The sequence below is a fragment of the Lissotriton vulgaris genome, chromosome 5, assembly GCF_964263255.1.
Source record: "Lissotriton vulgaris chromosome 5, aLisVul1.2, whole genome shotgun sequence".
In the NCBI taxonomy this organism is placed as follows: domain Eukaryota; kingdom Metazoa; phylum Chordata; class Amphibia; order Caudata; family Salamandridae; genus Lissotriton; species Lissotriton vulgaris.
In genome coordinates this window covers 492,624,758-492,646,018 of record NC_141693.1, presented here as the reverse complement: position 1 = coordinate 492,646,018, position 21,261 = coordinate 492,624,758, and positions in this window count along the sequence as shown.

The window sequence follows — 21,261 nt, the reverse complement described above, 5'->3', positions numbered from 1 at the left end:
TAAGAACAAAGAATGTTGTTAAGGATTCTTTCTGGTGGCCACATTTAGATAAAGATGTAGAACGATCTGTTAATAATTGCTCTCGCTCAGATAAAACATTTCACACTCTTAAACCCCCTATGTCAATACTGAGCATCCCTAAACCACCATGGGAGGATGTTACTATTGAAATAATGGGACCAATTAGTGAATCATAAGAATACATCATTGTCCTGATGGATCTATTTACTAAGTGGCCTATCATTGAAATTGTTAATAAAGCTGACACAAATTCTGTATTACAATTTTTGGATTATGTTTTTCTTACTGAAGGAATACTTATCACACTACTGAGTGACACTGGTGTTCAATTCACTTCTTCAGCTTCTAAAACATATTTTGAAAGGGTAGGTGTAAAATATAAAACCACAGCATTATACAATCCAAGTGGTAATGGTTGAGTGGAAAGATTCAATAGAGTGTTGGAAGGAGATATCCAAGGTGCCATTTCTTGTAATAGTGATTGGAAACTAGTTGTTAAAAAAGCTGTGTGGGCCTATAGGATTACTAAAAATGATATAACAAAAATGTCAGCTTTCTCTATGATGAGTGGGAGATCTCCTAGATGTAAGTTTAGTTGTGCTTGGGTAAAAAAAAATTCTGTCAAAACATGGTCACCTGAAGATGTTAAGGAAAGGATTGCTGAGAATAAGTTCAAAATGAAAGAAAATGTTGATAAGAATATTAGAACATTGGAATGTTGGTAGCTCCATTGCAGACAATGGAGTGCTCCCTGCTTCTACGGGCCGGTAAAGGCCCGCAGAGCAACATTCCAATGTTCTACAAAGGCTTCTCGAAGTTCGAGGGTATTTATATCCCCTCGAGCTTCGAGAATCATTTGTTAGAACATTCTGCCCTCTAGTGGCAGTATGTTCTAATAGCCTTATAGCCCTTCATAGCAGGGCTATACGGCTATTAAATTCCCGCTGCTTCGTTAAAGTCCCTCGCCTTCGGCTCGGCCTTTAACGATTCAGCGGGCTATAAGGCTATAAAATTGTCTTGATGACTGATGTGAAAGTGGGAGATTGGGTAAGAATCAAGAAATCATGAAGGTTGCAAAAGGTGTAAGTAAATTTTATGATCCAGTTAAAGTCATTGAAGTTTTGAACAAAGCTGTTCGTTTAGAGAATGGTAAAGTTTGGAATTTAAAAAGAGTTGTATTATGCAAAACTAAACCATGTGAAGAGAACATGCATGATGTGTTTACTGACCCGTTTTGGTCTTCTGACTTTGATGTGCCATTTGAGAATGGTGATGCACCTCTCCATCAAGACGTAGATGTACCAGAGAGTCGTAAGGAAGTTAATACCAATGAACTTGAGGATAAGAATGACGCTTCAGGTGGAATTTTTTTTTACCTATGTGGTTAAAAGATTTTGTTGTTGGTTAGTATTTTTTTTAATATTATTAGTGGGGGGGTAGGCTTTCTTGTTAATTTTTATTATGCATAGTTTTTATTCTATTGTTAGCTTTATTATTATTATTATTATTATATAAAGAGGAGCATGTGTTATGCTCTTAGAATGTTTTTATTTGATGTTGTTGAATATAGAATGTTTTTGTATTCTTTGCGGAGTACGTTCCTGCCTCAGCCAGTATCCTGCTGATGCAGGAACAGACGAACCTGTTTCCTTCCTATCAATAAAGAAGCATTAATTGAATAATTGTTGTGGATTTTAATACAATATTGGATTCAGTATTTTTATACTTCAAGGACACCCATTTGGATCACCATTCAGTTTACACTGAATTTATGTCCCTTCACCATGTGGGCATTCTTATCCAACTATCACTTACTGTGAATGTTTATTTTAGAATTTGGTGCTTTAGCTGTTTCATCTATTTGCATTTTTCATATGGAACACTGTCATCACACAATACCTTTATAGCTATCATTAACCAAACCTAAGATACATAATTAGAAACGTAATCACTTGTGATTCCGAATTTAGCATGTGCACGATTTTAAGTCTAGTTTTGCTTATATACCTCATTGAGGCCACCAAGCATAAACTTAGTTAAAGATAATCAAATACTTCAGTAAAATCATTATTCTGCTGGTTGTGAACTCTTGTAACCGGAAGGTGGATGTAACGTCAGTGCCTCAAGGTAGAAGGTACTCATATTGAGTAAAAGAAATCCCAGAGCAGATGACTAAGCACTGGTCCCGTTCCAGGATATTGTTTTGTATAAATCGCGTTATTTTATATTTAAATGACAGGTCTGGACTGTGTTGTAAGTAGGTGTAATATTCTGATAATTGTGTTTCTGATGTTGCTGATCCTTATTGGTTAATGACATTGGTGTAACCACGTTATTGTAGCTGTTTGCTGTATTCTGTCTACTGTGTTTTTACCTGTTGTGTGTGGTGGATCCTGGTTGATGTTTTGGCATGCGCTGTTGGGGTCATGCGGTATGTAATTGTATGGCATATCTGTGTTGTTTTGATTTTGCATGAAATGCTATATCTAACATCCTTTGTTGCATGTTTGTCTGCATCGTGCCTTAGCAAATGATGGGTTGGAAGTCCCTTACAGTTGATTATACGACACACCTGAGTTGTAAGAGTTCTTATTTAATGTTCTAGTAGATGTATGTGGGTATGTGGTAAGTCTAAGTGGTAAGGGTTGTTGAGAGCGCAGTGATAGGTATTTATATTGCATATCTGCACTGTTATATATCTATGAGTTGTTCTCTTTGACATGTTCTGTTGCAGGTCGGTATGTGGCATAACTAGGTATGTGAATATCATTGGAATCCCCATTATTGGTGCCCCCATGGCATAACTAAGCTGTGCTGTATTTGTGGAAAGTGTTCCATCTAATTATCTGTGTGATTCTGTTTGTGTGGTGAGTTTAAGTGGCTGGTGCTAGAAGCAATGCAATGACAGCAAACTTCATTGCAAGTATGAGGATTTTTCATTTTAGTGGGCTGTTTTCTGTTGAGTTGTGAACTGTTCTCTGGGAGCAGTGCACCATTAGCTTCATTAGGTTACTTAGATGGAATATTTTGATTTAGTTTGGATGATTATTGAATGAAAACACTTTATCAAGATACCAGGCCCTTCACACCACAAAAAGGCAGATCAGTAGTAACTGGGTTACATTTCTGATGTTGCTCAATTACTGCATTTGAACAACATCTAGAACTTGCACTACATTTTTAACTTCATGGTTGTGGATGAATCTACAATGTAGCTCTGGGTGGTGAGATGTTTGTGGCACACTTGGTGACTCTAGGGTTAACCACGGGACCATTGTGGTGCAATAGGCCGGAGGTGAATTCAAAGGTGTTAGTAATACTTCAGTGAGGTTTTGAGACCCCCATACACCAGATAGGGCTTTATGGGCTTGTCAAATCATTAGCATTGAGCACAAAAGGCCAAACTCTACACAGGGACATAATATGCAAGAGATAGCTTTTAGGGTATTAGCAAATTTCCATGTGAAGCAACTTAAAGGTCCTAGTAACTTTTCCCCATGTTTCAGAGAAGAGATCACTAATAAATTCCATCATAACATTTGAAGCTATTCTTTCCCTTTGACACTATTTGGAATTCAGTGAAGCTCAAAGATGTAAGGAGAAAACATTGATAACCTCGTGTATGTGCTGGCAAACAACCCTGCTGCTGAGCAGCAATGGTTCAATGTATGTGAACAAATATCACACTGCTACTGGAAATGCTCCACTCTAAGAAATGTTAGCATCTGAACCTGCTCTATGATACTGACTTGCACCACTTCCATCGCTGCCCATATTTCTAACAATATGTCAGAAGAAAGGGAGGTGTCCCAGGACTTTAATATGAGGAGGGGGCTACTAATAGGTGGAGCACTGCGGATTGCCCTGAGGTGTACAAGTGGAAGCAGAAGAAATGAGGAAACCTACAAAAACACAAAGAGCATTTGAGGAACAGCACATGGGACCGGCACCCTAGGGTCTTGTCATTGCAATGTGATGTGACATATTAAATGTTAGTAAAAGCCTTTCCTTAGGCATCACGGAGCATAAATACTGGTTTCGATAAACCTTCCACATTTCACTAGTTTTCATATAATACAAACCTGGATTATTAAATAGTGCTTAATATTTCAGTTTGTCATCTTTTACAAATAAAATCCCACTATCGATTATTAGATTGCATTTTATAATCAGTTTATCCTAGTAGGGGAGCATATCTTACCAAATATTCTAAACATGACAATATTTGTGTACAAAAAATCTTTATGAACTCAATGTCATATACACAAAGTGTTTTTAAAAAGCATTTGTAACCCTTCTGGCCCATAAGTTCATAATTCAAAGTTGTACAGTTGTTTCTTGTTCTATTGCTTTTCATACCATAAGGAACAGTTGATGGGGCGTGGCCTGCATGGGCAACATGACGGACGAGTTCTAATTTTGCTCCGCCACTGATCCCCTCTATTCAGATACATTCTCTGGGTTATTAGCAGCATCCACAGTAAGGAACTGTGGCGAACTGCTGGGAGAACTCTCAAGAGCAGCACTAAGTACAGGAATCAGGAAGATGCTATCGCCTTTGTGCTCAGTGCCAGATGCGAGTGGACCGGGTGGAGTCTGTTGTTTCAACTGGTAGACTGATGCGGTCGCTGTGCAAATGGAGATTGGCAGAAAGAAGGAGACTCACATCGCGTCACTCGGGGGTGTAGCATGAAGTAGAAGGAGACGTCACGAGCGGGCCACCTGGTAAGAAGAGGGGCGAGTGGCATTACACCCAGAGGCCTGAGGAGTCGTCAGTGCCAGGGCCGGATTGAGCCTGTGGAGCAGATAATGTGGGTGAGGTCACCTGCTTAAGAAGAGAGGAGCGGAGGCAGCGCGGGCCAAAATGAGTGGTATTGTAATGCGCACCTTGGGAGCAGCCGCGGTTTTGGTCTGCTTTGGGCGCAGGAGCGGCCAAACGGGGCAGGTGACAGTCGCAGCTCCAGGAAAGCATGCAGTGGTTATTGATGGGCCCCATGCTATGCTTTTACACTGAATGAGAAAGCAGTGGGATTTGTGGACCCCCAGTTGTGCACTAGCGGAATTCGCGAGTGGCGTCAGAGGTTCTGGCCTGAGGCAGATGGTGAGGTCACTCAAGAAGCTGAGTGTGGCCTAAGGAACAACCCGGTTGGGACCTACTTGAGTAGCTGGCGTGGCCACACAGGCCTCTATTTAGAGCACCAATTGAAAGGGGAAGACAAGGACTGCAGCAGCTGATTGAAGGGGCCCGTGATGCAGGATACTAACGCAGCAGGGGCCAGCCTCTGTGACAGGACAGGGAGCCCAACTGGTGCAGCCTGGTAAGAGAAAAGATTAGCTCAGATCTCACCAGACTTGATTATGGCAGCTACGGGAGACAGCTGGTGGGCCCAGAGAGGAGGCAGAGATTGACAGTGAGACCCGCTGTTACAGAGGCTAGGTTTGGGGATGCAGCAAGTACCCATCCATCGTAGGTGTGGGTTCTGAAGACGAGCAGTAGATGGTAGTATAGCTGGACGATACGGCAAACACTACAACTACAACGCTTAGCTCTGAGCGGGGCAAAACTGAAGGTGTCCTTCCAACTGACTAAGCCCTTAAACTACAGCACAGTGAACCGGGAAGATTCTCCAACTATTCTGCCCTGTTCTGCTGAGAACATCACAGCGGTGTCCACTCGAGAAATTGGTTTGGACCGATGGGCCATACTAAAAGAACTGGGTTGAGGACCTCCTCGCAAGAGGCAGGTCCGGCAGACATGGATCAGTCGCAACAATTGCACAGCAGGACCCTCCAGTTAACCCACTAGATGCCATATTGCTTGCCATAGAACGGACTAGGGAGTCTATGGAATCCAAAATTGATAAAGTTGGATTAGATGTTACGCTACTACATGCGGATCACTGGAAAGTAGCCGAGTGAGTTGATGCAGTGGAACAAGATGTTGCAGAACTGAAGCCGGTAACTTATTTCCTGGAGAAGCAGCAAAATGTGCATGATTCTAGAATCAGATATCAGGAAGACTGAATAGAGGACGTGGAGGGCCGCTCCAGGAGAAATAATGTCCACCATATTAGGCTGCCGGAAGGAGCGGAGGATCGGTATGCAATTGCCTTTTTGGAACGATGGCTCAGGGGAATTCTTCCCTCCCCCTCCTTTTCTCCCTTCTTCACCATAGAACGAGCACACCACATACCAGGCAGACGGCCGGCTTCAGACACTGGGGCACGCCCACACATCTTTAAATTGCAGCACTTCATTGACCGAGATATGATCCTGCGTGAAATCAGGAAGCTAGCAGAAGTCAAGTTCGAGAATGTTATGGTACTCTTCTTCCCAAACTATACCCTTAAGGTTCAGCGACAATGGGGGTCTTTCATTCTAGTCAAACAGAAGCTTCGCCAACTGAACATTGTACATTCTTTGCTTTATCCAGCAAAACTCAGAGTGGTCGCTGATGGTAGGACAAGATTTTTTAAAACCCCGCAAGACACCTGGGACTGGCTCAAAACCACGGGCCAATTTTCTGGTCCCAGACCGACAGACATGACAGCCAATGAGAGAGGCGAGATGAGTTGAATAAGGAATCCTCTACAGAGGTCCAAGAGGTGAAATCCCGGTCTTTTGGCAGTGCCTGACCAGGATCAAATCAGACAGGAGAGGCAGTCTGTGGTTTGTAAAGCAGAGCAGATAGCGGAGGTTGCAGAAATGGTTGGTAAGGAAGGAACTCCAGTATTACTGCGAATGAATGATGTCACTACGCAGAATTCTGATGGTATCATATAACGGCTGGGGGCAAGGTGCCGGCATCAGAAACTAATTGCAGAACTGCAACTCAGAACACTTGGTACCAACATTATTGTATTGTTGATAACACAAAGGGGTTTGCACAACTGACCTTGCATTCAGGATTACACACCGTGCTCACAGGCTTTTACAACTGTCTAAATCCTTAGGTGAACAGCTATGAGAAATGTGTGGGTCACAAAATGGCATGCATTGTAAGACCTTACACCCCCTTACGTTTTTTCCTTATATAGGAATCAGTTGGTTAAACAGATAGTTTTTCACTTTGTCAGGGTTTGGGCAGCACCTCTTGTTTCTGGGGGCCACCATAGTACATTTCCCTCACAATCATGTTGGCTTGTTCATCTTTCCCTTTTAGACTTGGAGTTTCCTTTAGGGGGAATGGACAAAGATGTAGTGGTCTGCTGAATTGCGCACTTGTCTGCAGGCACAGGTTGGGTTCCATTCTATTTTCACATAACGTAATGTCATGACAGATCATACAGTACTTACCGGGAATGTGAGGGGTCTCCGCACACTGGCCCGCAGATATGCGGTCTACTCGTACCTCAAGAAATACAATGTGCGCATTGCTCTCCTGCAAGGGACACATTTAAACAGTGCTGAAACGGTCAGACTACAGAGAAAATGGAGGGTTAAGGTGTATGCTACTGAGTATTCACTATTTGCGCAAGGGGCCTAAATCTGGGTCCGCCCAGGCACACCTTTTACAATGGAGGAGGAACTTATCGATAAAGACGGCAGATATGTGTTTTTGAAGAGCAGGCTGGACGGGCGTTACAATTTACACAGTAATATATATGCCCTTAATACAGAACAAGGCCAGTTTCTTAGATCCCTCTCCCAAGTATTGACTAAATGCTTCGATTCGCAGTGGCTGATCGGTGTGGATTTTATTAGTGTTATGGACACAGTGTGGTGGTGAGCCCCAGCAAGGCCTACAGGGCTAGGGGTTCTCCCTTCTCTGCACAGAGTCCTCAGACCAATAGAAAGAAGTTGGCACAGAAACTGGAATAGAAAAGACAGAGTTTATTAAACCTCATGAGGTGGAACTACATTCACACTGCATCCTTCGGTAATGCATGAAGTAGCACACTGAATGGAAGGAGCTTGGTCCTTTTATACCCACACAGGGGCTCAAATGAAGGTGGTACAAGTACAGAATGCTGATTGTAAGTACATATAAGGTCATACAGAAAGTGTACAAGCAACAAGTGGGAGGGGCTAACAGTTAGCTAATTCTATTGGACACATCCTGACAGTTACAAGTTGAGGACAGCTGTAAGCTCAACTGACCATGTGCAAAGCAGAAGAGGCTAAATATATCTCAACTCTAGGCAGATTTTAAGAGTAGTTAACAAGGAGGTAGGACAGAGCACATGGCGAGCACATGGCAAACAAAATGGCTGCCAGAAATAAAAAATGGATTCCGCTAAATGGACAAGATAGTCTCTAAATACAAGATGTCTTCTGCTAATGCTTAACCTAATCGCTGCTAAATTACAACAGACGACCCTTTCAGCATTAGCTGAAATGATGTAGGGTCACTAGAACAAATTGGTGTAATTCGTGAATCCCTTTTTAACAAAATTAAAACTTTTTTTATGAAACCAGGTGGAGGGAGGAAAACTGGTTTGACTCACACTGGAGCCAAATGGTTTGACAAATCTTGTTGCATTGCCCGCAGCTCATTGATAGCTGCTATAAAAACTAGATTACCAGTAGATATTAGAAAAGAAAGGGAAAATTATAGGAAGGTGATTAGGCAGGCAAAGATAAATTGGGATTAACAACGTTGGCTAGACTTATACAAGGCCAGTCTTTCCACTAATCAGCAAAAATTCTGGCATGTGGTGAAATGGGGAGGGTCGGGGGACTTGCAAACCCCAACCAACCATGTCCCGGTGGAGACTTGGGTTAAGCACTTTTCGGCGCAGTTTTGTAATGCAGAATTGGGCTCTAGCATTCCAGGAGAGAATACTTGGGTCCCGTCAGTAGCTCCTCCTCGTGATCCGCTAGTTTTCACAGTAGTGGAGGCTACCAATGCACTAAAATTAGTCCAGAATGGGAAAGCTCCCGGCATGGATTGTGTTCCAGCGGACCTATTTAAATATGATCAAAAAAATTGGGTCCCCTATATAACATTATTGGCCAATGCCATAGCGAGAGGAGTCAGAATCCCTAAATCTTGGAAAGGGGCGGAGATCCTACCTGTGTATAAAAAAGGCGATAAGACGAATGCGGGGAATTATCGCCCCATCAGTCTTATTGACGCCCTGCAGAAGGTGATTGCCAGAATGCTGTTGGGCAGAATTCAGCTCTGAATGACAGATGAAAACATCCTGTCGCCATTGCAGGCTGGCTTCAGGGCTAATATAAGCACAGTCGACCAAGTGCTTAGATTTGTCATGATCTATTGGAAGACTGTGTTTTTAAGAGGAGGCACAATATACGCAGCGTTCGTGGATCTTAAATCTGCGTTCAATCTAGTCCCCAGAGAAAAGATGTGGGCAGCATTAAGAAGAATGGGTATACCTCCTGACCTCCTCGAGTTTACCATCAGGCTGCATGAGGATAACTTTGCTAGAGTAAGGTGGGGTGGTCAGGGCCAGGTGACCGACTCTTTCCCTGTGACCCGTGGAGTAAGGCAGGGCTGTGTTCTGGCCCCAATCCTATTCTTACTCTTTATTAACCAGGTTGTCCAGTTCCTTGCAGAAACTCCGACTGATGCGCCAACATTGGGTGGGACTAAGTTTCCCCTTTTAATCTTTGCCGACGACACCTTAATCTTGTCAAAAACGCAGGTGGGCCTCCAGTCAGCAATAAATAAATTTGTGGACTTCTGTAGCCAAAATAACCTCGAAATCAATGTCTCTAAGACAAAGTTTATGGTCCTGACAAAGAATAAACCCCGGCGGGGCCATGTAACTATGAATGGGACTAGCTTAGAACAAGTAGAGGTCATGACATACCTAGGGGTTGTCATCGACTATAGGCTACGTTGGAAGGAACAAATAGAGGCTCTCTGTCTTAAATTTGCACGCTTATCAGGGTGTCTTGTGAAGGAACAACGATGTTCCATGACTAAAAGGGTATTACCAGCGCTTAAAATTTATAGCGCCAAAATCAGCACGGCAATACTGTATAGGGCGGACTTATGGGGGACTGCTGATCTGGCCGCTCTGGAAAAAATTCAGAACAAATTTTTTCGCAGCCTAGTGAGTCTACCACCATCAACACCATAACTCCCTCTCATGTTAGATATGGGTTTCCACTCCATTAAACATCTTGCCCAATATAGGATGGTCTCGTTATGGAGACGTATCTGGTCTACCCCGGAACTATCTATGTTTGCTAAAGAATTACTGGAAGTGAGATCGTTACAAGGGGCAGGGGATATATCCTGGTTTAGATCTATTAAGAATACCCTATTTAAAATGGGTCTCCAAACGTTATGGTGACCACACTTTTCCATCAAAAAAAGAGTTTAAACAACTATATTGGTGCATAGTTAAAGAGGAACGGGTAGAGTCTTCTCAGAAATCCAACCTAACTAGTAAGTTTCTGACTCACAAAGTGGTTCCTCATACAGAGATTTATTGGGACACCATCCTTAAATGCATTGACAGGAAACTGTACCATCAGTTTCGTGTTGGGACGCTGCCAATAAGAGAATTTACCAACAAATGGCATTACCATCCGTCCTTGTCATGCCCCTGGTGTCCTGAGAGGAAGGAATCATTAGGGCATTTTCTGTTTGCCTGCCCAGCCTATCGAGCGCCACGTCAAAAATGGCTAAAACCAATTTGCATTAGATAGAACACCCGAGTGTGCAATGAAGCATTGTTAATCCTAAGATACAATACAGCAGAATGGCTATCCATAGGGGTAGCAAAATATCTTGGGTGGGCCTGGATTATTAGAGCAAGGTGCTTACAAGGAGCCATTAGCCGATTGCCTATTGAGTTGTCCTAAATATATGCGTACTGGACTGCAATTATGACTTACTTTTTAACTCTTTTTATGTATTAACTTTGGTAAAATCGTCTTTATATGCTATTTAATTGTTTTTTAAACAAGATTTATGATAATTTAAATTGTTTGTTTAAATTGTTTGCATATGGTTGTATTTACTCTTTTATTGTGTGCTTTTTCTTTTTTTCCTGTACATATTTTATATGCTTGTCTTTTATGAAGGAAAACTTCGAAATAAAGACGTTAAAAACTGAACTGAGTCAATCGCCTTATCTTTCTGCTAATCAATGCAGCACCCACAAAGAAGAACAAACCCAAATTGAAATCGATATATTATTGCAAAGTGGTAGCTGTCTGGTCAACTTCATCTACACTTATTGTTTGTTTATATCTATTCTTGGAAATGCCATTATACAACTTTAAATTCAGGTGATATGATGGAGAGGCCAAGAACACAGGTGGTAACAAAACTGATATGTAACATACCTCGGACCACCCAACAGGTAATTGATGGTATCCTTTATTACCACATACAAAATAAGTATTATGTGAAGATGTAAAACTGCTGTAATTAGCACCTTCAATAGTCAATGTCAAAATACATTTGCTCCGTCCTACTGGAATTCTCCCAACACTACTTATACACAGTTCTGCTTTAGCTCTGGTCACAGAAATTACAAAAGGTCCATTGTCTTTGATAGTCCTCATATTCGTGAAGACATATGGTGTTGAAATATTGTCCGGTTGGTATTCTTCCCATTCCCATTTAGTCCCTTTAGCTTGAGGATAACCATCTTCATCTTGATAGCATACTTTATTCTGATGAAAGATAATGCCTCCTACTGAAGGCTTTCCAAAAGCAAACAACAGAGCATACCAAGGTTGACAAGAACCATTATGGGAAAATGGTGGAGGAATAAAAGGTGTTCCTCCTTTCTTTTGGTGTGCAGGTATCATTCCACACACCCAACAGTCGGTAGCATTCGTAGCATTGTGTGTATGATGTAACATCTGGATGGATGTGTTATTTAAGTAGGATTGTCAATGTTTCTGCTCATGGTAGGGAAGTGTAAAATAGTGATGTTCCACTGAAGCTGGAGTAGTGGCAACAAGAAGTTGCCGAGCAGGAGCCACTTTCTCAACAAACCAAGAGATTTTCGCCATAACCACCAGAGCAACAACAAACCCTACAGCACAAATGATTCTTTTGTTATTCATTTCAGCAACAGTGATAATTGATCTTTCTGAAATGTGTTGAAAACAATCGTTGGAGCTCTTATCCCTTGGGCAGCCACTGATTTCTTCACCACTGGCCAAGACAGGTGTCACTACACTAACGCAGGGCTGATCCCCCCTTGCCACATCGGCTCTCCGTTTCACTAACCCAAGGCGGTAGCTCAACCAGTATTTTTCAACACTGCAGATTCTTTCCTCGGTCTCAAGTGGTATCGAGATGCTCCAGGAATCGTGTGGTCCGGGAAGAGTTCCGCAGATTTGTCAGGTGGGATAGCCTGACCTTTCTCTGTCTCCAGAATCTCTCGATGGTCGGTCAGCACAGCAGGTTCCACCAAGGCAGGCAACACACGTTTGCAGTGTGTGTTATGGACCCAGTTCTTCTGGTTCGTCACTCAAACTGCTGTCCTTGTCGCAAGGAGCACCTGCTTTGGTCCTCGCAACCTCGGTTCCAAGCTGTACGATCTGTCGAAGACCTTGACCATCACGTGGTCGCCAGGACGGAGTTCATGGGCCTCACCTGTAGATCTGTCAAGAAGAGCTTCTCGAACCTGTTGATGAATAGAGATCAAACTGTCAGTTAACTGTGCCAAATATTCATTCAACAGAACACAAGGACATCATGTATGGGGTGTGGCTTAGAAGCTCCCCAAATGTTCATTGGTCTCCCAAAGATCACTTCATATGGGGTAAGGCCAGATCATGAATGCGGCACTGATCTTATGGACAACAATGCCAAGGGTAGTGCATCTGGCCATTTTAAAGACGTGGAAGCCAGTATTTTCACCAACTTAAATTTCAAAGTGCGTTGTACCTCTCCACTAATCCTGCTGATTGCGGGTGGAAGACTGTATGGAATTTCTGTTTGATCCCTAATCCTTTCAGGACATGCTCAACAGCTTGCCCAATAAAATGAGGTCCGTTGTCACTCCCAAAAAGCTTACAAACACCATATCTAAGGAAAAACTCCTTTAGAAGCACCTTAGCTGTAGTGAGAGCTGTATTATCCTTTGTAGGGTATGCCTCTACCATTTACTGAAGGCACATACCACCACAAGGACGTATTTCAGATTACTGCAGCGTTCAAGTTGGATGTAATCCATCTGCAAAACTTCAAAAGGTGCGGTTGGTGTAGCAAACCCTCCTGTAGGAGTCTGTGTCGCTTTTCCAGGATTATACTGCCAACAGATCAAACATGACTGTACCACTGTTTTAGCTGTGCTGGCAATTTCAGGATGCTCCCAAACTTGCGTAAACAATTTCGTTATTGCTAGACCTCCAACATGTGCCAGCCCATGTGCTATTTGAACCATATGTTGTAAATAGTCTGCCGGCAATTTCCATGTATTCATTTCTTTGTTATGCCAACAGCCCTCATTGTCTAACATTCCTTCTTTAGACCATTTCTCAAGCTCTTCCACAGAGGCAGTTCTCTGTATATCCAATACTTCCTCTCTAGCGTCATGCCAACGCTCAGCTTGAGACTTCACTATGTACATGGATGTAGTGCTTCGTTGCATCGCAGTCTCACGAGCTACGCCATTGCAAAGGCATTGCCTTGTCCTATTTTGTCAATGATTTTCTTGTGTGCATTACACTTCATAATAGCAACTTTCTTCGGGTATGTAAGTGCAGTTAAGAGATTATGCACTAATTCTCCGTGCATTATCTGCATCCTGTGGGATGTAAGAAAGCCTCTTTCCTTCCAGAGTAGGCCAAAATCATGAACCACTCCAAAGGCATAGCGGCTATCTGTGTAAATGTTCACACACAGGTCAGTGCTAAGTTCACACGTTCGTGTCAAAGCTATTAGTTCAGCTGCTTGAGCCGACTTCTGAGGTATGCGAGCTGTTTTCACTACTGTCTCAAGCATGGGGATTGCATAAGCAGTTGAAGTCGTGCCATCTGGTAACTTCAGACAGGACCCTTCAACCCACAGTTCCACATCTACATCTGGAAGGAGCGTATCATGCAAATCGATGCAACCCTTTGTCTGTTCCTCAGTAAGGAATATACAATCATGAGGTTCCTTTGACTGGGACTGAGTCACAGGATATGGCAACAAAGTGGCTGGGTTCAATGTCCCGCACCTCTTCAAGGTAATATGAGGTGCTAACAGTGTCAATTTGTATCCTGTCAAACGAGCACTAGTTAAGTGTTGTGTCTTAGTCTGATTCAAAAGGGCATCTACTGCATGGGGTACTAGCACCAACAGTTTGTGTGACAAAACTATCCCTTCACTCTGACGTATGGACACAGCTGTCGCTGCAACTGAACCGAAGCATCCAGCAAACTCACGAGCAACAGGATCAAGAACTGCATAAAAATATGCACAAGGGCACTGCTTATCACCGTGTGCCTGTTCTAAAACTGACAATGCACACCCATCTTTCTCGTGTACACAGAGTATAAAGGTTTTCGTATAAACTGGTGTACCTAACACTGGTGCTGAGCAAAGAGCTTGTCTTAACTGACGAAAAGCATTTTGGCATTCATCTGTCCATGGAAGGGGGATCGGAGTGTTTTTAGTCAAAAGTGCTAGCAGGGGTTTAACAATGTGTGAAAAACCCAATATCCATTGCCTACAAAACAAAGTCAAACCAATGAATGCACCGACTTCTTTCTGTGTGGAAGGTACTGGGGTGTTTTTTTTCTACTTTTATACATCCAGGCTATCTCTAGTTTCAACTATGATATGTGATACCAACATGTGCCTAATTCTGCAAATGGGATCAGTGGGATTGGGACGGGGGCACTATATGATGTAAAAAAAGAGCAGGGCCCCACCATATGTATAAGTATCTGACTCAAGGTTTATAGTTTATTAAATATGTTGATATAGTAGTTATCTCTTGATAGGACGGAATTGACTTATATCTGTTTTTTATTACACAGGTATTTGTGAACTCAACATTGCTCTCAATTCAATCTTTTAACTCTAGAGAGTACAAATTGCTTTGTCTTGATAAAGAGGGTGAAATAGTATTTCCATATAAACGTGTCAACGCTTATTTTAGTACATAATCTGTGAGAAAGGCAGAGGTCAACGAATATTCGGTACCAAAATTCAATCCAAACTATTGCCGAAATACAGATATGAAACAAACAAAGCACATATTGAGCTTGTCTGTGTCATATACTCTGTTTTGCCATTTTATTGTATTTCTTAATGAATTGTTAATTAATCTGTGATTGTATATTTGAGCCTATGTGTATATTGTTGATTTGACTTTACGATAGTTGGTGTCTGTTAGGTATAGGGTTTTGTTTTCTAAATAATAAATCGATTTATACTTTATAACCTTATTGATTAATTAGTTTTTGTGGGAAATATAGTGTACCATTCTCTTCAATGTGGATGTGGTTGAAGGGTGAGTATACACCGGTTTGGTTGTAAGGCATAGATGAATGGTATACGAAAGTGTGTCATAGAACCCAAAGAATACTTTTTTTTTCTACTGTATAGTTCCCTAATCCTTTGGTTTTAAGGGGCTCCTCTTTGTTACACATTCAGACCATAACCGACACTATGCTACACTGGCATTGGAAAGTGGGACTCCTAACATTCCTATGTGGCGGTTACAACCATCCAAATTGGAGTACCCGCTCTTTAGAGACCCGATAGGGGAGGATCTCAGGGAATATTTCAAACATAACACAGGGACGGCTTTGTTCAACATGGTGGAGTAGGCTGCCATGAAGGTTACGATGCGTGAGAAGTGTCTGGGATTGAGGTGTGGTTTGAGGAGGCAAATAGATTTGGAGTTGCTTACAGAGAAAAAGGATTTACTAGCTTTAGAATCTCGAACAGTAGATGACACTTCAGATTCTGCATCACTGTTAGAGGCGCTTAAAAAACAGACAGGGCTCCTAGAACACCAAAGTTATTTGAATTATTTGGTGCATTCAGTGACATCACAAGCTAAAGCTGATCGTTCTGGGGCCTTATTGGCTTGGTTGATCAGGAAAGAACAGATCATGTGACCTATCACTGTACTTCGGTCTCTTAACAGCAGATTTAAATATACACAGCATGAGATTCACAGCGAACTGACCACACACTTCACTCATTTATATAAGTCAGCCTTACACGTACCTACAACGGACATAGACTCCTTCCTGGACGGTCTCATCTTTCCTGCTCACACCCCGGAGCAGCACAGGGAACTGGATATCCTGCCTAAATTGGAGGAAGTGAGATGCACAATGCGAGTACTGCCATCTGGCAAGGTCCCAGGACCAAATGGCTTTCCTCATGAATTTTATAAGACATATGCCAAATCTTTTTGGTCTGCAGAAATTTGGAGTATACACAGAAGCATTGGAGGGTGTCTCCCTTCCCGCCTCTATGCCTGAAGCCACTCTGATTACCCTCCTAAAACCAGAAAGGGATCCAATGCACATACGCGCCTATCGACCTCTGGTGCTGCTAAATGGGGACTACAAGATATTTGCGAGAGTTCTGGCGGGTCGACTGGACCCTGTCCTTCCACATCTGGTTCATCAAGATCAGAATGTCTTTGTCCTGGCCCGAAACACCTCCCTTAATATCCATAGGCTCTTTCGAGTAATGCGCAGTGTCACAGCGACTTGGCCAGCAGCGGGCTGTTTGGTTCTGGATCAGGAGAAGGCCTTTTGTACAGTGGAATTGCCCTTATATGTTTGCGGTGTTGAGATGCTTTGGGCCTCCTAAGCCAAGTTAAACTACTGTATGAAGCGCCTACTGTACAGGTCCGTTTAGGAACCTTCTTCGCAAAGCCGGTAACGATAGGGAGAGGAATTAGGCAGGGGTACCCCTTTCCCCATTAATATTCTCCCTAGCTATTGAGCCACTGACTATGGCGCTGTGCCAGTCAGCTGAGCACTGGGGTGTACAGTTGGGTGAAGAGATACGTGCCATTTTGCTTTACGCAGATTATATCTTGCTGTATATTAGGGATTTGCAGACAATACCCCCGGTCATACCTATCACACTTAAACTATTTGCCACAGTATCAGGACTGGGTGTAAATTGTGGAAGTCATGTTTATTTCCCTTCGCTCCAACACAGTTGCCCCCCAGCTGATTGTGGACGGTGCTTTAGTAGTTTGGCAACCGTTGGTGTTTTGATACCTAGGTGTTAGAATTGAGCGCACAGATCAGTATCAAAAAGATGGTAACCTATCCCGAGCAAGCACAGCTCTGAAATCCCAAATAGTATTCTGAAAAACGCTCAACTTCTCAGTTGAGGTAAGGTAGCGCTTATCAAAATGGTGATGCTGCCCGGGCTGCTATATTATTTAGCGAATCTCCAACTATATCTACCGGCATCATTTTTTCAGCCTTTGGAAGGGATAATGAGAGACCTCATATGGAATAATATGCATGGTAGGGTGGCGCTTACTAAACTGTCATTACCCCAGGCACAGGGCGGGTTGCTTTGCCCAACATGGAACATTATTATTTGGCAGCTCAAATACAATGTGTGGGGAGGTGGTTAGAGGAACTCCAGCTTACTGATACATTAGAATATGGGCCCCGTACACACTGGATAGGCTCCTTTTATCTTTCACCCATTTACCCGGTCACACACATCTCGTCCTCTTTTGGTGTGGATAGCCCAGAAATGCTGCCGTAGAGCTCTTCATCTCACCAGACACGTCACACCATATGCCCAAACAATACTGATTCAGGGGTGCTGAAAGGGAGGGGGATAATTAGTATGTCGGAACTTATAGACTGGCAGGGCGTATTTGTGGAGGGCGCGCTGCAGCCTTTTCTCTCTTTGTAGGGAAAAGGAGGTTGTCCCGCCGGGGCAATATCTAAAACACACCTCCTGGATAACCACATTGACGTATCAATGGGGCGACATCTCACAGGAACCCCCGAAACATCTCCTGATGCAGTATAGACACATGATTGGTACGGGTCAGCACCTCATAAAGTAGTTTGCGGAATCTCTCCACGTACACACTTTAACTAATTTAACATCCCTGCATAACAGATGGGAGGCAGACTTGACACGACTCTGCACACCCTAAGAATGGGTTATGTTGCTGGAAAGTCCTAGACAGGTTCCCAGAAATGCAAGATTTAGGCTGATTCAATATCCATAGAGCTTATCTATCCCCAGATAAAATCAATAGGTATTTTGACAGGGTGGAAGCTTGCTTTTCCCGCTGCAAGCTGGTGGATGCCGACTTCCTCCATAGGTTATTTTCATGCCCCAGATTGCAAAGCTATTCGTTTGGGGTGATACGATTATTAAACGCAAGCACAGATAGGACACTGCCGAACACATGGGTGGCCTGCATAACAGGGATATTTCCCAGAAATAAGGAACACAAGACCCCCTCCAAAATCTTAGACTTGGGGTTAGTGGTGGCCAATTGATTTGTCACGCGCCAATGGAAAGCAGTTGATCTTCCATAACTAAAAACATGGGCTAATTCAATGCTAAACTGGGCCAAGGCTGAGGGGGCCTCCCTGCTGAGAGAAGACACACTGTTGCTTCATAAATATCCCATTTCAGCAGCCTGGAACATGATTCAGTTGGCGCTGCAAGTGGCATTAGCTCCGGTTGACCCTCTAGATGTTCCCATCACCAGCTAATATAGCCTACCCATAGGTTGCAGAGGGTACTGTTACTAAGGTAATCTGAAACACGCATCAGTGTTACATATAATGGACATATATGTTGAAATATGACATTGTGATTGATGCACACAGGTTTGTGTAACTGGCATTATTGTACTGGATATAGACTTTCTCCTCTCCAATGCTCCTCATATTCCCTCCCTTGTCCCTTTTGATTTGTTAATAGTTTCATTCTTATATATCCGGCAGATTGATTATTAGCCATGATGACACAGCCTATCCGGAAGGAGGCCTTTAGAAACAAGAGGTTGGAAACCCCTCTGGTGCAAAACAGACAATTGTACAATGCTTATATATGGAAATGGTAAAGAGTCCGGAACGTCAATATATCACTGTTGTATTAGACATATATTATCATACTACACGTATATGGCTGAGGTAGCCAACTTTTGTTTATACAATGTTGCAACCCCCACGGATATTGTGAATATTGCTGTTCCCAACCGGTTCTGCAAAATATGAAGTATGTCTGTACCTTCTTCTACATGTATGAAAATTCAATAAACAGATTAAAAAAATAGAAACAGTTGATAGTTCAATTTGTTTAGGGATACTGGAGTACAGTCAAATGTCAAAATGTGTTTAGGAGCATCCTACTGCTTCTTTAAGGTTCTGCATTTACAAACAAACACATACATTAAAATACAAGATTTAAATTACATATAAAACCATACATAGTTCATATAACCTCATTAGAAATAGTTACTTATCTGAATAGCTGAGACTGCATCTTGAGAATTGTTTCATACAAACAATTGAACCACAAAAACAAGAATGGTAATTATACTACTGAATAATTTTTATTTAGCTTCACTTGGTTTATCATACTTGATCTATAACATTTCATTTGGATGTGCTCCTCACATGCGGTCCTTACAGAACAAGCAGAATATCCAGTTAATACATATTTAATATATTAAGTCTTACTTAGGTCGCACCTCATATACAATTTCTACAGCACAAACAGAATGTCTAGTTAGTACTACAAAATAGGTGACCCTACAGGCACTCACATTTCCTAACTCATGCCTTAATCCCAATCACGGTCTGCGCAAGCAAAATAAAAACTAAACACGCACACAAAACAACTTGCATTAGCACAAAATCAATGTGTGGTAGTTAACAGTATTTATACAATAATTCAAATATTATACAAATCTAATTTCTTTTAAATACTATACAGATCACGTCTTTATTTCGAGTTGTTAATAGTTCCCAGTAGCATCATAGCAAAGTAGCTTGAAAAACACAGCCAAGCGTGTTCCACAATGACCACAATAAAAAATGTCATTTTCAACAAGATTAGAAAAAGCCTAAATATAGTTCTTGCAACATGTAATTGGCAATTTTCACATCTATGGTTTTCACTTGCTTTAACCAATTGCCACTTACCAGTATTTATATTTTTAGTGCTTCTGACATATATATTGACTGTATATATATCTGTCTTAACATCTACTCCCTCATCCCTTGTGCCTAGGGTCAACCTAATTTATTCAGCCTCACTGTCCCAAAAACCAAATGAGCCATTTAAATGTATTTCTGAAAACAATTACCATGAGGTCACTCTGTTGGAGGCTGAAAATGGTTGCATTAAAGGCACTCTTGTACTGCAAACCAAGAAGGACTTTTAACTGTTCCTAATAGTATAAAAAGTAATAGAACAAAAAGTATTTTTACAACTTTGTGGTACTATGAACGTATAGACCAGAAGTGTGATAATGGGCTTGATAATATGCTCTATGGAATTCCAATTGAAGCCCATGTTAGATGTGAAGACATTTAACATGGGCTTCAATTGAATTTATACATGAATAAGTGTGTGTGTGAGTAGGTATATGGGTGAGTGTGTAGCTGTGTGAGTGGCTTTATGGAGGAGTGAGTGGGTATGTGAGTACTGGTATGGGTCTGTGAATAGGTATGTGAGTGGACATATAAGGGGCTGTATGGGGTGTGAGCTGGTTTGTGAGTGGTTCTGTGGATGATGTCGTCAGTGATGTCATTTGAGATGCCATCAGTGATATCATCAGTGATGTCAATGACCATGTCAGGAGTGATGTAAAATGTGAAGCATAAGCAGTGCATTGCGGGAGAGTTCGATATAGTTAGCTCAGGTATTTCTAACTGCTGAATTTCACTTGTTATGTAGGTGTAAATCTGAACCTAACTAAAACGTCCCTGTCACCTTTGTTTTTTTTAGTGAATTGCTTAGGTTTTTAAAATTCTATTTCCTAACTATAATGCCCCTGTAACCTTTGATTTTAAAAGTGAATTTCTCTGGTTTTTTAACTAGTAGTTGTGCTTGCAGAGTGGTGGAGAAAGGGGTGGGGCCTCCTACCAGCTCTCATGAATCCCACTGTATGGGACTTACTGGAGGTAACAGGAGAACTCTTGGCCACCAAGTTCCCTCAGCATCCAAGAAAACTTAATTCCCCAACCATTAGTGCAACAGGAGGTGTTTATGCATAGTGGTGGAGAAAGGGAGCATAGCTTCCGAAGACTTCTCAGCAATCCTGCTATGTGAGACTTACTAGAGGTAACAGAAGGGGTAGTTGGCCCCCAAGGACCCCAGCAGCCAAGGGAAGTGTATCC